The sequence below is a fragment of the Plutella xylostella genome, chromosome 23 (assembly GCF_932276165.1).
Source record: "Plutella xylostella chromosome 23, ilPluXylo3.1, whole genome shotgun sequence".
NCBI lineage: Eukaryota > Metazoa > Arthropoda > Insecta > Lepidoptera > Plutellidae > Plutella > Plutella xylostella.
The window spans coordinates 3,367,348-3,383,680 of record NC_064003.1 but is presented as its reverse complement, the minus strand read 5'-3'; the positions used below and the strand labels follow the sequence as shown (position 1 = coordinate 3,383,680).

At 34.5% G+C, this 16,333-nt stretch overlaps 1 protein-coding gene across 1 annotated transcript in view; it reads right to left on the bottom strand.

Annotated features, from left to right (window-relative positions):
• Positions 1 to 16,333, bottom strand: part of LOC105383533 — a 66,182-nt gene that overhangs the window by 48,777 nt on the left and 1,072 nt on the right. The gene's annotated exons all lie outside the window — the stretch shown is intronic.

The window sequence follows — 16,333 nt, the reverse complement described above, 5'->3', positions numbered from 1 at the left end:
TTTTTAAACATATTTCATAGTTGTATGCATGGTAGTCTCAGAGGGAATATTTTTTACTTAAATCTAACATTAGCGATAGATACAGAAAATAATAATTTTATTTACCAAAAGTGGATATTTTTTTTACTTTCACTATTTTCCTAGCAGGCATTTAACAAAGGTTCTCACTCTCACACTGTACATTACACCTACGTTTAATTAAATCCTCATTAACAGTAAACTTTTATAATGAAATCAAATACCCAATTAAAGAAAAGTGGTACCTAATGATTCCTTATAACATAGCATGCTATTATAATGATTACGACATCATACAATGCGAAGTTAGAAAATGTTGTCTGTTAGTGATACATGGAGAAAAACTAAATAAATTCAATCTAACTTTTTCATAATAACCTCATTATCGAGCCGTCAAATAGATCTTAATTAAGTTTACCATTGCTTTAATTATATTGCATGCTTTTTAATGTGTCTCTTCTAGCATACCTCCTATGTATCCTATGCATGTGTGTTGTTTTTAACTCAGCATACTTCATAATGGATTAAAATGTGTTTCATATAATTACCTATTATGATCTTTTAGGTATACGTTAGTATTTTCTCTCGAACGTTGCAAAGTTAAGTATTGCAAAGAAGGTAATTTGTATTTTCAATCTGTTTTGAAGGCACGCGCCATTACACAATTCTCAGATTACGAAATATTTACCGATCCTTCTCACATAAAAATAGAAACACACAAAGGACTTCAGTCTTGAGAATATACATGTATTGCATTGAGGAGTTGGTATTTAAGTACCTAAGAATAAAATAGACGATGGATTTCACTAATATTTGCATTTAGGTAAAAACGAGATTCTCAAAAAATGCTGCATGTATTTATAAAAACTTAAAAGTATGATGGATACTTAATTGAATTATTTATTTATTATTTATCTTTAAGTACCTAGGTACTACAGTTTAATACAACTCACTACTTAACTATTGGTAGCTAAGTGTATTTCTTAAAAGATATGTTAACAAAGACAATCTTAACTAACCAGAAATGAAGTTGTCTCCTACATAAGATTAAGATTACAGAAAGCGACCTAATAATGTAAGTAAAATAAAAATGTTAACTACACATAATAAACCAGCAACATGGGAAACTCTGCAGGAAAGATAGTCAGACACGCCATAATAACATGTGATTAGAGACCTATTGTGTCGGGTTTACGATCTAGACTCAGTGCTTCCGAGTTACCCTAGACTGGTTAGGTATCTAGTCTTGTAGAGGCTAACACTTAACACTAGCACGGGTGGTTAGGTAATCAATCTAGCGCGTAGGGTGACGCCCAGCCTTTCTCCAGACCCTCGGTGTAAAGGTATTTTTTTAACATTGTAAATGTATAAATTTTACTATGGTAATTTTTAGTAGTTCTTTAAAATCTTTGAATTTACGAAATCCCAATTAACACAGCTCGCGATAGGAAGATAGTCCACAATGTCCAAATTAAATGGACAATTATGATATTAGTGTTACTTTTATCTTTGCACAGCTTTATTTAAATGAATCATCATCATCATTATCGCCACCAGTAGTCGTCTTCTGCTGGACAAAGTCCTCTGTCACTGTCCGCTGTCAAAAAACGCTGTCATCGACTTTCCTCATCCATCCACTACCGCCTGTGTAAGGTCATATACGAAACAAAAAAGAGATTTATTTATACGTCAATAATTTTCAGCGTACAAGGCGTGGTAGGTACTGCGGATATTTTGGAACCTAATATGAGTCCTAAGTCCTATCTAATCTATCCTATCTAGTAGCTTGCTACTCCACAACATTCCGACATTGCGAGTGTTAAAATTAGGAACAAAACAATAGACAGGTACTCTTCACAGTGAAAGTGCAATTTCACCTTTATTTGAACCTGACAGTCATGTTGTGTTTATAACAAGTTTATAATACTTAATAATAATGATCCGTTAAAATTATTATTATTTTAAGTTATTACATATATGTTATCCTTGCGTAATTTAGGTTTCAGTAATACCTACTAATTTAATTACCCTTTTAGGTACTTTATTAGGTATTTTCGTAATTTCGCCTATCAAAAACGACTATCAGTTTATGAAACAATGTAAAACTTCCTTCAGATTTGATTCTCACAAATGATCAAACATTACCTATGTGTGGTGGAATAATTTGCTTAGTTATCACTAACCTATGCAATGAAACTGTGGCGGACTCCTAGCCACAAACTACTGATGTACCTAGGTACTGCTATCAGTGCTATCACCTTCATATCACCGAAAAACTTAATTGGGTGAATAATACAGTAACCATAATACTTAAGTAGAGAATATATTATTATACGGAAATACATAGATGGCTACATTACTGAATCATAAGTCTACAATCTCCATTATCCAGACATTTTGAAACAGGCCGTAACTAAATATAATCTATACAAATGGTAATTTGTGTAATATTTTATAAAAGGCTGATTTTTATTATTTAATTGTGACCTTTAATAAACTTCATATTTTGTGGTAAGATGTAAGAAGGTTTCATACCACTAAAACTCGGCAATGTATTACAATGGCAAGTATAAGTACATACAATGTATAGTACATTATTGTTCCGTACAACAATAGGGCGACAACAAAGTTTGAAACTGTACAACATTAAAAAGGCGAACCGCCAAAAAGTGAAAGACAGTGAAAAGCAATCACTGGTTAAGTGCGTGACTGACGACATCGTCATTACAAATCAAAATTAGGGAAAATTGTTACATAAAGGGTGTCATTTTATCTGTGAACTTCCCGAAGGCCCTAACGCCTTGCTCAAGTCGAGATGCTCATTCTATAGGTACTTACAAATGACCAATAGATAATGTCCTCCTAGCCGAATTTCGACCACGGCGGCCAATCTCATTTGAGATCAGCCATCTACGCAGGAGTAGATTAAAGTGATCAGTGTGTGCGCAGTACACAGGAGCACTCTCTTATATTAGCATGGATCGTTTCAGACATCAGGTGATCAGCCTTCTATGTCCTAACCAAACTTAGAACCACAATTTAGAAACACAAATTGATGGTCCCACCCGGGAATCGAACCCGGGACCTCTGGGTCATGAAGCTTCTACCACTAGACCACAGAGGCAGTAATAGGCATTTATAATATTAGTTATAATGCAATCCATGCATAGATGCATACGGTATACGATACGGTATGAGATATACAAAAGTAGGTGTAGCAGTTAACAGCAAAGTACGTTTGCTATCAACAAAACATCAGGCACTTTACTCTAACCTTCCTATAATATAATTTTATTATGTATCCCGTCCTGCAATAATTCTAACAGTTCAATTAACCGATGACCATAAAAAATAAAAGTTGACATATTTATTACGCAACTTCCGTAATTTCGTCTTGAGGTCAGTAGAGGTCACTACGTGCCGTTGAGATTGACAATGACAAGTCACTTGGGAGATGCGACGATTTCTCTTTTTATTGGAGTTGATGTGTCTATTGTAGATTGTACAATATTTTTGTTTTGCGGTTTTTTATATTGGAACTTCGGGACTTATCAGCTGAGTTCTGCGTCTCAGGATTATGTTTTGATCTTGGACCGATTTGATTTGATCCAAAGCGAAACTATAGATAAGTAAGACATTGAAAAATATATAGGTAAGTACACGAGTTCTAAAGATTACCTACTGGATCTATAAACTACCTTTGCTATGGCATGGTATGATGGTACATAGCGTATCTCCCTAGAAACTCCACGTTGCGTTAAACTGGTTGACTGTAAGCCTTCCTGACTATGGATACCATGAGAATTTATAATCAAAACTGGTATTAAACAACTTCCTTTTTGAGATTAGTTTGCCTTCTAGGTACGGGGATCCTGTAGTTTTATCTCTCTATAACAACACCTGTCGTTTTTATCATCTAGGTACTAAAGCTTATATTTTTTTTTATGGTTAATGCTTTCATTTATAATATGTAAGTAAGTACATATTATGTATCTACTGAATGAGACACAGCTAATATATAAAAGTTTATGAATTTATAGTTATAACTACCTACGTTGTTTTATTTCAATATTAAAACCAAACTGATAAATTATTAACATTAAAAATAGCTTATTATTTTAGTACTTAATGGAAACGTTTGAAGTTATAAATAACGACAGATGACTGATCCAAGAAAAATGAATCATGAAGAACCTAAATTAAGACCTAAAGGAATTAGTTTATTTACGGGTGCTTAACAAATGAAAAGGGACAGAACGACAGTAGAAATAGTTTAAAGTGACGCACTATAGCATGCACAATGAGTAAAACTACACTTACGAGCAATGAAAAAGTTGCAGTGACAATAGCACCAGATAACTCCTAAACGGAAAGTCATCATCATCATCATCAGCCAATAATCATTCACTGCTGGCCTCTCCCAAGGAGCGCCACAACACTCGGTCCTCGGCCTTCCTCATCCAACCACTACCGGCTACCCGCCTAATGTCATCAGTCCTAAACGGAAAAGCCCTCAGCAACATTGAAGTACATTTAAGAATATTACCAACTAAAAACGTAAATATTTTAATCAATTGCTTAAAAATATGTGGTCATTATTGGTGTCGACATTTTGTAAGTGGAACTTTTTCGTTGCTCGTGAGTTTAGTACAAACCACTTCTAAGGCTCAGGGATTTTATCGAAAATCCATCTAATATTAATAGACAAACACCCACCTTAATCAAATGTTACTATATTTAATTCTACGATGAACCACGTGGGTTGCTTATTGCTTTGTTAATAACTTTATTGTTTAATTAATCTTAACTGTCAGACAATTGACACCTGTCAGTGCCACCAATACTGTCGATAATAACGTGAAGTTACATAACATTTCGGCTTTCTCTACACCTTAACAAACATGTATCGTACTTTATTCGTAGTCGTAAAGTTAGCAAAACTTGAGTTAGACCGGTAGGCTGAGTAGTGTGACCATAATTTGAGTTAGAAGTGAAAGTCGCTCACCTCGGATCGATCCTGCACCACCATCACCTTCTTGAAGAAAATCTGGGGCATTTTGAGTCCTTATTGTCGTTCAATTTTCAGTTCTACACTTGGGTCTTAGTTTTATGCTGTATAAATGGGTAAGTAGTTATGTTACATGCTTAACGTGTGCATTTGTAGTAAGTTGCCTAGGTGCTTTTCTTCATTTACGAAGGGTTTACTTTAAACTTCAAATAAAAAAAAGTGAAATGAAAATCATTTTTCTGTTTACAGAGATATTTAGATACTTATACGTAATCAGATGGTGTTCTGGGATGTATCCATAAGAATAAGTAAGTAAGTAAATAAGTACAAAGTCCTGTTCGATGGCTAGACTAGCGAAATGTTAATATTATTTTCAGGAAAACAAATTTTATTTGTGCAACTGTTCCGTGAGTAGTTACATTTATATCTAATCTATTTTAAATTCATATTTCAGTAAAATACTTGATATACCTAGTAAACAGTGGAAGACAACCTAAATGTTTCACTTGCTATCAAATATAGCTCTTACAACACACGAATTAAGAACCATGTAACGTCCGCATTGTTAGTCTTAGCCGACAACCCTACTGTACCGTAAACTTTACAGAACTTTATCACATTTTTCAACTTTAACACAACACTAGGGTCATCACACAATATGAAATTATCACAGAACAACAAGTTCACAGATCAAACAGAGACAGTCTAGTCTCAACACCTTTCCCTTTCGACTAGCGCCGGGGACTAAACCTTGCGACCGCCCTGTAACTATTACAAGCCGGTGACTTGCCGTGTGTTGTGACCATGATTTGTGCTTTTATTGGGACTCATTTTGATCCTGTTTCCTTTTATATTATTTTTGTAGATGACTATGAAAATAGCCCATACATGTGTCTAGTAGATGCAAAATTTAATCATAAATAGAGAAGGAAGCGTTATTTTTAAGTCCTGTTTGTGTTGTTAGACTCCAGCTTAGCCGAATTTTAATTATAAATGAGAGAAAAAAATATACGAGCAAACAAACCAACTTAATGAACATCACTCAAAGGTTATCCCTGGCCATACAACGGGGAAATGCAGCCAGCATTATGGGTACCTTTGGGTGGGGTGCAACAGAAGAGCGGAACCTGTAAATATATGTATAGGCACATTTTTTTATAAATACTCATAAGTTTTTGTTATATTAAAGATTAATAAAGGTGCTAACTTAATGAATAGGTTTCAGTTATTCTGATTTTTTAACATGAAGCTCTGAAAACAAATCCAGACGAAGACTCTCGCATGGTGACCCTACCTATAGGCTTGTATACAGCACGCTGTCGTAACATAAACAGTCAAGTAATATGCAATCATCTCTGATCTCGCTTAGTCTTATTTATCCCTTGCCTAAGGTCTAAAATTGCTAATACTTTTAGCCAATGTACCTAGGTACCTACAAAGTACTGCAACTTGCCTCATGCAGCGAATATTGATTCGAGATAATGTTGAACTAGATTTCAAAGATACATTAATTAAGATTTACTTGTGGTGACCTCGAGTGGAAAAGCCGGCAACTTTTTAATTACTGGTTGCGGCAATTTGGTGTGAACGCACGATCGGAAAGCACCGAGTGTAGGTATATACCTACACTCGGTGCATATCTCTAATATTAGAGAGATGCAGTAAAGTGATTGACATACATACACTCACGGGCAATGAAAAGGTTCCATTGAGAAAAGCAAGGCTAGCTTAAGGGCCCGTACAGGGTGACGTGCCGCGCCAATTTTGGGTTTTCAATGCTCTTCACACAGCACACGCAAGTGACACGCACACATGTAAGTTTGCACAGTGGGTCGATAAACTTTTACTCGCCAACTTTATTGACAATTATGTTCAAGTACATTTTGGGTGATTTTAGGGTAAGTAAGTATAATTCTTACTTACACTGGCAGGCACCAGGAAAGAGTAGAAATTAATAGGGGTGCCACTTTACTCTATACTCGGAAACCGATTAGCTTTCTCAAACAAATGTGGTATTTACTTGTAGAAAGGTAACTACAAGTATTAAAGTGTAGATAATAAGTTTCGGGCATCCTCCAGCTAACTGAACCCCGACGACAAAGCAAAGTAAATACATAGTGTCGCAAAAGGGCTATACTAAGCCAAAAGGGGATAACTCAAGGGGTCATTCTGAACAACTTTCGTTCTACGCGATTTGCAAATTCGCGAAAAAAAATATTCGTTTTCCATGGCAAAAAGTCCCATCCCATCCCATCCAACAAAGTTTCTATGAAAAAGGTTTTTTTTTGTTAATTTCCAAAACTCGTAGAGCAAAAGTTCAGAATGACCCCCTGTCTTACTCCTTTTTACCCGACTGCCGAAGGAGGAGGGTAATGTTTTTTGATTGTATGTATGTATGTTTGTCTGTTTCTTTGTTCCCTCCTGTAGCCTAAACGGCTTGATAGATTTTGATGTATGAGGTATTGTTAGAAGCGTATTGATGGCGCGATGGTTATAGGCTATGTGACGTTCCATTAAAATGTACATAGCGCCCTCTAGAGGACATAACGTGATGATCGAAAAAATAATAATTCAACTTTGCCGTGTAAGGTATCAAATGAAAGGGCTTGATTTTCGCATTACAAAAATATGCATATTGAAGGTATTTAAATAACAACACCAAAATTATTGAAATAAATAATGATCATGAACTACTGACGTAAAATTTCATAAAATAAAAACAACTAAAAAGTTACAAATAAAAAAATACAATTATAAACAAACGAAAAACCCGACTGTACGCTAAAAACATGAAAACAAGTCCCAATGTTAATGGAAAGTATCACAGGGTATAATTTTAGGGTTTCGAACGTCAAAAGAAAAAAAGCAACCGTTGTAGGATCTCTTTGTTGTCCGTCTGTCTGACTGACTGTCTGTCACCGCCCTTTTTCTCAGAAACGGGTAAGGTGAAGTGCGGTAATTGCAACTAAAAATATTGAAGTCGTAACTTCATCATCTGATAATTCTTTATATATAAGGAAATAGTATTACTGTAAAATCATGCCAAAGTCAAAATTTTATGTAGATTTTATTCTACTATCATGACAAAGAAAAACTCTGAAGAATAAAGAGCTATTGCCAAAAGTTCCGGCAAAGGCAGAAATAGTTGCAAATACCCCTCCTGGCGGGTAATTGCAACTAATCGTTTTATCTCCATATTTTTCTATGTGTGGTGTATATTGTGTATTTGAAACACAAAGACTAAGAGAATATTCATAGGATTGTGACACTTATCTCCTTGTAACTACGACCAATTTTGCATGAAACTACTGTTTAGCCGTGGGTCTGGTAATTGCAACTAATTTCTCAAAAATAGTGATGGGAACTTTATCGTAATTTTATCGACAGTCATGTAGTGTCTGCCATCGACAAGCCAAGAAGACCATGGTAGCAGAATAAAACTCGGGGATAAAAATTAATAGCTATATTTTTATTAATCAACATTAAATATTTTACTTATGTTTAATCAAACAGCCTTTTTACAATTTTTTTGGAAAGTTTTCGGAATTTACCGCAGGCAGGATGCCGGGTGGAATTTTGCAGGTTTTCTAAAAAAATGTATGCTTAACAGATATGTTTAAAATTTGGTATTCAGCCTTTTATTCTTATTTGTGTGTTATATTATTAGTGATTGTATCGATATATTCATGTTCACCGCCCCATCACTGGCTTTTTCCAATTTCATACAAAAATTGGCAGCTAATTGTAACCACCCTAAAAACTGCAAAATAGTTGCATTTACCAGACTTTTCATTTTTTGTCTGGTAAATGTAACTACACAGAAAACTCGGAAAACAATCGTGTTAGAATAAAACAAATACATACAAAATGACTTACCGTTATTAGTTTTTACTTTTTTTTGGAAAAACCTTGCGAGGAACCACTAAAAACTATTTCATAAAATAAAAATGCACACCATGTCCATCCGACTCCAGCAGACTCAAAATAGCCGATGACAAAAAGCTTTATAACTCCCACAATTCTTGAGCTATCAACGCCATCCACATTTTTGGGTAGAACTTTTATTATGTAAAATTGATTTTAGTCTGTCGTTTTACAATGAAGTAACTCTAGAGGGAGTTATTGAAGTTAGTTGCAATTACCGGATAGTTGCAATTACCGCACTTCACCTTAAAGATATCAAGCTGATATTTCGCATAGATGGGGAGTACCCCAAAAAAAATATTATGGTACTGTCCCACACAAGTAAATTGGGGCTTATATTTTTTCCAGTTATTTTGATGTGTATCCTTTTTTTTCTTTGTTGTTTTGTATAAGTATGTGTTTCTTTTCTTTAAATCTGTATTTTTTCTGTTGTTGCTGTCTATGTGTCGAATAAATGTATCTTTATCTTCAAATCACGCCATCTATCGTTTGTTTTTTTTTGTGGCTACTGTCTATAGAAGAAATTCCGTCATTGACAATTTTACGTTTCGAATTTATTTTTATTTAAGGTCAACCGGGGCCAAGTCGCCTACGGGGCTAATGCCTCAAATCCATTTATCATCCGAACCTCATACTTTAGAACTACTGGAGTCATCTGCTATCTATCTTTGTAACTCAAACTTTTACCACTGACTAATAGATGTCGTATCCGGGGCAATTTTCTTAAATAATTTGCCATTTTAATTTTTTCACCTCTTTTGGCCACCTCCGGTTTCCTGACACGTTTTTTTGAATCGTTCCAAATGTGTGTTTGTTTAAAAGAATCTATGTTTCCTAACTGTAAATACTGTTATTGTTTTGTTGCTTTACATATTGTTTTGATTATTTTATTGAAATAACGTAAGATTCGGACACAATATGCAATTTTTTTTTTTTTTTTTTTTTTTTAAATAAAATTTGTTTCAAACCTCTATTCTGGACGATAATACAATACATCTTTATTATATAATTATTTACTAAAAATGTACAATTACTGCATATAATAACTTAAGCCTAATAATAAATAATACACTATGCAATTAAAAATTTATAGGTTTAGCTTTTTTTTTGGGGTAAATGCCTCTGGGCTGATGGGGTTATTGCCTCTATTGCGGCGCAATAGCCCCATTCCCATAGGTTCTAAACATTTTATGTTATGATAAATGTATTTTATACACTCATGAGCAATGAAAAAGTTCCAGAGACATTAGCACCAAATTACTCCTAAACGAAAAATACTAGGTTAATGACGCCTTCTGCAATATTGAAGAACATTTAACAGCGTATCAGAATTAACATTCTTAGATTGGTAATCCAACTAAAACGTAAATAATTTGAATAATGTGTCGACATTATAAGGTTGTTAAATCGGTATATAGAAAATAATCATATTTAATAAATAATAAATAAAAAAACAGTCATATTAACTGAATGATCCCACTTGTTTATAAAACTCTTAATAGTTTTGTAATGAATTAAATTCCGTCAGACTCTAAAAATTGTATACTTACTAATTTAAAGTTGTGGTTTGATTGCAAATTATAAAAAATATGCCCTTGTATGCTTTTATACTTTATTTGTATTTGTCGTGTAAGTATTTATACTTTTTTAAGTCCAATAAAGTAATCATAAATAAAATGTTGAGCACCCCTGGAATCTTGGATGGGGTAAATGCCACTACAAGAAATTAGGGTGTGTAGGCGACATAGCCCCGAAAATTTTTGATCAACTAATTCTCCTTAACTAAGCGCAGTATTTAGTTTACAAGCTAATAATTAGCTACGTTAATAGTAATTCTATACATTATATCTACTTAAACTTGTAAAAAGCTCTTCCAAGCACACAAAACTAGTGAAAGAGGCATTAGCCCCACTAGGGGCTATTGCGCCTGAAAATCCAATTTTTTGTAGAAACGTCGTTTACACGTAGAAGATATTTAAAATGGTTCTACCTTTTTTGGCATAAGATTTTTTTACCTAATCTTGTATTGCATAGTAACGTTTGGTCAAAGTCTCGTTACGCCGAAAATCGTATGGCATAAATCTCGTTTAGTAAAAAGTTATTTCGCATAACATTGTTTAGCCTAATAATGGTATGACCAAATCATGAATAGCCTAATAATGCTATGGCATAGGTTTATACAAAGTAATAATATTCGTTTGGCTTTAACTTTGACGGAGTGTCTCCCTACATAGCGCAAACTGGTGCCTTGTATTGTTTCCGCTGTTTGGAAAACGCTCCGATCCGCTTGGCTGCGCTCCGCTGTGGTTTTGATGAACATGTGCTCCTAACACGCTCCTCCTCGCTTTGCTCGTCGTCGCACCTATTTTTAGGTTTCGATCTCATGGGGTTTGTAATAATTATATTGGTCGTTAACACGTTCACGGACAATCCGTCGAGGGCCGTAATTAAGTATCCTTGTAATATGACTACGCGCCTGTGGCCGTCCAACTTCTATTGATTGAAACGGACGAACCGTCAACAGCCGTATCATTTCCGTATTCTTAACAGGAGATGCATGATTTAGTGTCGTATTGTGCTAATTCATTTGTTTCTAGGTGTCATAACAAAGAACTTGTCGGGGTTACTTTTGCACATACATAAGTGAACTTTATAGTGACATACCGCCTGTCGCCGTAACCGTTACAAATAAAAATAACCTTCCAGAAGTTAGTGTCACGGCGCGCGCGTCGCGGAAATGTTGTGTAGAACGGGTGGTAGTCTGGTAATTTTTTGGCAAATTACGAGGTAAATTAATAATAAATCGATAAATATTATACTGTTTTGCATATAGGATACCTACCTATTCGATTCAAATACTATAATTACTTAAATGGAACATAGAAAAGCGAAGATATAACTGTAATGAGGAACTAGAAAATTTTAGCTTTTCTCGATGAACCCCTTTGTTTAATCTTACTATATCAGCTTTATTTATTGTAAATAGCATGCTAAAAGTGGAACTTTGTATCTGAAAAACGTCCAAACCTATTTGAAAATGATTCGGTCCTTGAAAAAAAGTGGCGGCTGCCGCCTGTAGCCGTAGTTGTCACTATACACATTGTTGGATATGCATGATGTGGCGGACCGCTTGTAGACGATACCGTCTAAGGCCGTAACTGTCACATTACGTAAATAAAATATGTTGAGATACGGCAATACGTTTCAAGGCGGAACGATAAAATGTATGGGATTTTTAGGTGTCATATCAAAATATTTTCCAACCATCAATTGTCCGTGAACGTGTTAACTTTCGATTTTTTGATCATACAATATCGTGATTTTCGGGATGTAGGAGAAAAATACCACAATTTGTACATTTACTACATACTTAATATATTATTTATTTAGATAACATTAGGAGAAACAAGATTATACATAGGTATAGACGAACATAAATTTGAGCAAACGAAACTTAGGTGTTTAAAGATTGTGCCTAAAGAGTTTTAGACGAAACGAGCCTTATGCCACATAAGTCTTGGCAAAGTAATGGTTCGGCCAAAAAAGTTTAGACCATACGAGTTATGCGAAATGAGTTTTGGTCAATAAAGATTATGCCAGATGAGCGGAACCCATTTAAAATTCTACAAAATTGCATCAAAATATGAAATTAGATAAAATTTCCTAATATGTATCACAAGTTATAGCTTAATAGGGTGTATGGTCTGTTTGTTATGTTCAAATGAATATGAAAGTCAAAGTATTGTGGCGCAATGACATGAATTAATGATAAAATAAGGTTGACAACAACTTGATGCCATTAACAGAATGAACTTAGTAAACCCAGTAAACCTAACACATCCAGAGGAAAAATAAAATCTCTTTCTCTCTCTCTGAAAAACATACTTAATAGCCTAAACTCGATGCTTTTAGCTATTAACATCTTTGAAATAAAATTGAGCCACCACCGTGTTACTGCCCTCATCAGATCCTCACGAGACCATACCTCAACCAGCAGCAAGAGACTGTATTTTTGATCCCTAACCTAATGTTCGTGCGTATTGTCATCACTTAGATCTATTCGCTATATTCCTGCTCCTCATCAGACCTTTACGAGACTGTAATGTCACGAGAATATTGCACACTATCTAATTTAATTTAATGTATTGAATATACTGGAAGAATTATGCTTCCTCAATTTCAAATCAAATTATGTTGGTGTCATAAAAGTTGAAAAAGTTCAATGACAACCAATGTGCAGTGATTTTGTATCTGTACACGATAAGATCGCGAGCTGTCAGTGCTGCCTAAACCGACGTGACCCTTCTTTGGAGGCCAGCGGCCAACTGAGTCAAACGTCACTTGTGTTTATGATTTTATAACACAGAAAGCCGCCATAGATATTTGTATGAAGATTTGAGGGAAAAAAATTGCTCAAGTTTGGGATTAATTTACACAAAATAAGTGTGTGTTTATTAAAAAACAAGGTATTTAGCGCCTAGTCCAAGCCTTTAACTTTATAATATGATAAAAATCATATGAAAATTCTTAATAATTACGACACAGTTGTTACAATACGGGAGTGTGATTTTCTGGTTTTTCGTCATATTCTGAATTTTATTTACAGTTATCCATAATCATTTACTTGAATTCGAATCACTCAGCACCTAGCTAGACTCTTCGGCTACCTGTGTGATTTTTTTCAAGGCTGTAGAGCATCATTTACTACATAATTCTATGACAATGCCAACCCTCGATTCCCTATTGCCGACCCTTAATGACGTCTACTGCAACATTATCATTGTCATCATCATCATGATAATGAAGATGATGATCTACTGCAACATTAAAGGCCTTAGGATATTACCAACTAAAAAATAATAATATTTGGTTCCAATTTTATATTAAATCTTTAAATAAATAGGGCCGTTTGGTGTCGCCATTTTGTGAGTGGAACCTATTCATTGCCCGGGAGTAATGTACAAATTTATTAGTTTTAACTTGAAAAGGAGCTGGATGTTTTAATCGAGCATTAAGGGTGTTCATTTCTTTGTTCATGTTCATTTTTACCAAGTGCCCACAAGTTTGGTAGATTATCAACATTTAGTTAAATTGTGTGCAATTAATTGCATGAAAAAATCCTTCTTTATTACAACCTGAATAGGTAGGTCCGGCATACCCTGGGCAATCAGCGACTGACGCAAATCTATCTGGCTAAGTGCCAATTTCTCCATAGTCGGTTAGAGCATATATAACCAGGGAGTAGTGGTTGACTTTTGACACATCTGTCATGAATTTTATATGGAGATGACGTATAATTAATAAATCAATCCCTGTCGGTTAGATAACCGACTATGGAGAAATTGGCACTAAGTATATTATTACGAACCCTAGTCTATAGCTTCTACTACCTATTTGTCATCGACATTCTAAGGAGATTAGTTAGATTGAAACTTTCGTTACTTCCGGATATAGCTATATCCGGATCCGGATATAATGCCGGTGATTCTCAGTTCTTGATATAAATATGATTATGCATATTATAGATTATACATACATAATATTATTATGTAAGTACTTACTATATTATTAAGTATTTCAAATTAGGGTTATAGAATAAAGACAAAGGCGCTACGTTCAGTCACCCCATCACATCACTAAAAATACTGCCTAATTAATTACGGACTATATTTGAATCGCTAAACACTGGTATAACAGTTATAACACACTTTATTATAATAACTAAGTAATCCCCGTGGGATATTATGTCAACTTGAGGTTACCACACTCTGTGGTGATGACGGCCTCAATTTGAATATTAAGGACAGTAGAAATAGTACTAGTGGTTAGATACTTATACATAAATATTAATATTATATTTGATTATAATAACGCACCTATCTTGATATAATTCCTGATTTGCTTAACTACGTAGGTTACACCGCAAAATGCATGGACTTAAAAGTGTTATACAAAGTGGTAAGTATAGTAATCATAGTACCTATGCAAAATTTCAAGAGATGTATAACGAAAGTACTTGTACATACAGTATGTAAACATGTATACTTAGTACATAATAATAATGACTGGGTAATATTTGATAATACCCTCATCAAAATTGTCGGAAATTCAAATTCTTATCAATTTGATAATGTTTCCTATCTTTGGTTGTTATTCCTATGTACTAAGTATGTAGATAGGTAGTATGCACAAGCCCTAGATGCGCTAGGCATTCGGTACGTTACCATGTGAGGTACCTAATGGTGAAAGCCAAGTAGGTAAGGTATGCATTGAATAATAAACGTTATACTTAATATAACTTTTCGACACTTTCGTTTAATCTTTTTTGTTGTACTCGCATTCTAATGAGTAAGTATACTTACGTACTCATTTGAATATAATTATGTTAGCCATTTTATTATACTTGTACTTTTAATTTCAGAATAAGTAGGGCGTGCAGCACCCGAAGAAAGTTTTATAAATGTGAAAATTCTGACGGTGCAGCGGCGGCTATTAGATATTTATTTGGAAATGGAATTTATAGGGAACAAAAAGTTGCGACAATAACTGCAAGCAGTTTGTTGACACTCTTGACAATCATTTTAAGTCCCTTTAATGCTTTGAAGTTAGAGAAGTATTTAGGTTCCTTGCTTTGAAGTATCAAAGTAAATTAAAATACTATCGTATAGGTAGCTACTAGGAAGTATGTGTTACGTGTACGAGTATTAAGAAGGAGTTCGACCAACTTTGCAACAGAAACAAGTTCCGAAGCGCAAAAGTTTATTAGGACTACATTATCATTCTTTGTAATTTCTGACACTGACGGCATAGACGGAATAGGCATACCAATACCAGCAAGTCTTGCAAAATGTGGCCCATCACAGGCCATTGTTTACTAGGGCCTTAACAGTTTACTCAAATACAAAAAATACAAAATATTTATTTTCGGGAACTTAGACTAGGTATAACAAAACATTGTTGGGGCACTCCTATTAAGTAAAAAATATCTGTATTAGGAGGCCCCGCTCTTACTGTCTCTCTCTCGGTTCCTCAATCGATAACTAATAATTGGAAAGACTTAGTCTTACCTAATACTATTTAGTAATATGTGACCTAACTCTGCATGAGCGCATCCGTGACTCGACTAGACTAAACTAGGCGTTGATGTTACCTAGATCTAGGTATTATATAAAAATACTTAGATTTATAGCTGATAAACTGTTTGTTACAGGTGGTAGACACACTCCATCTTGTTACATCATAGAATAGATGGAACATGATTATGAATACTTGCGCCCCCGATTGTTAGGAATATTTGTATGGATCTAGAATCTATATAGATTCTAATTACAAAGAATCAACTAAAAGTAACTAATGTAAACTGCCCTCTCACGGTTGGTAGGT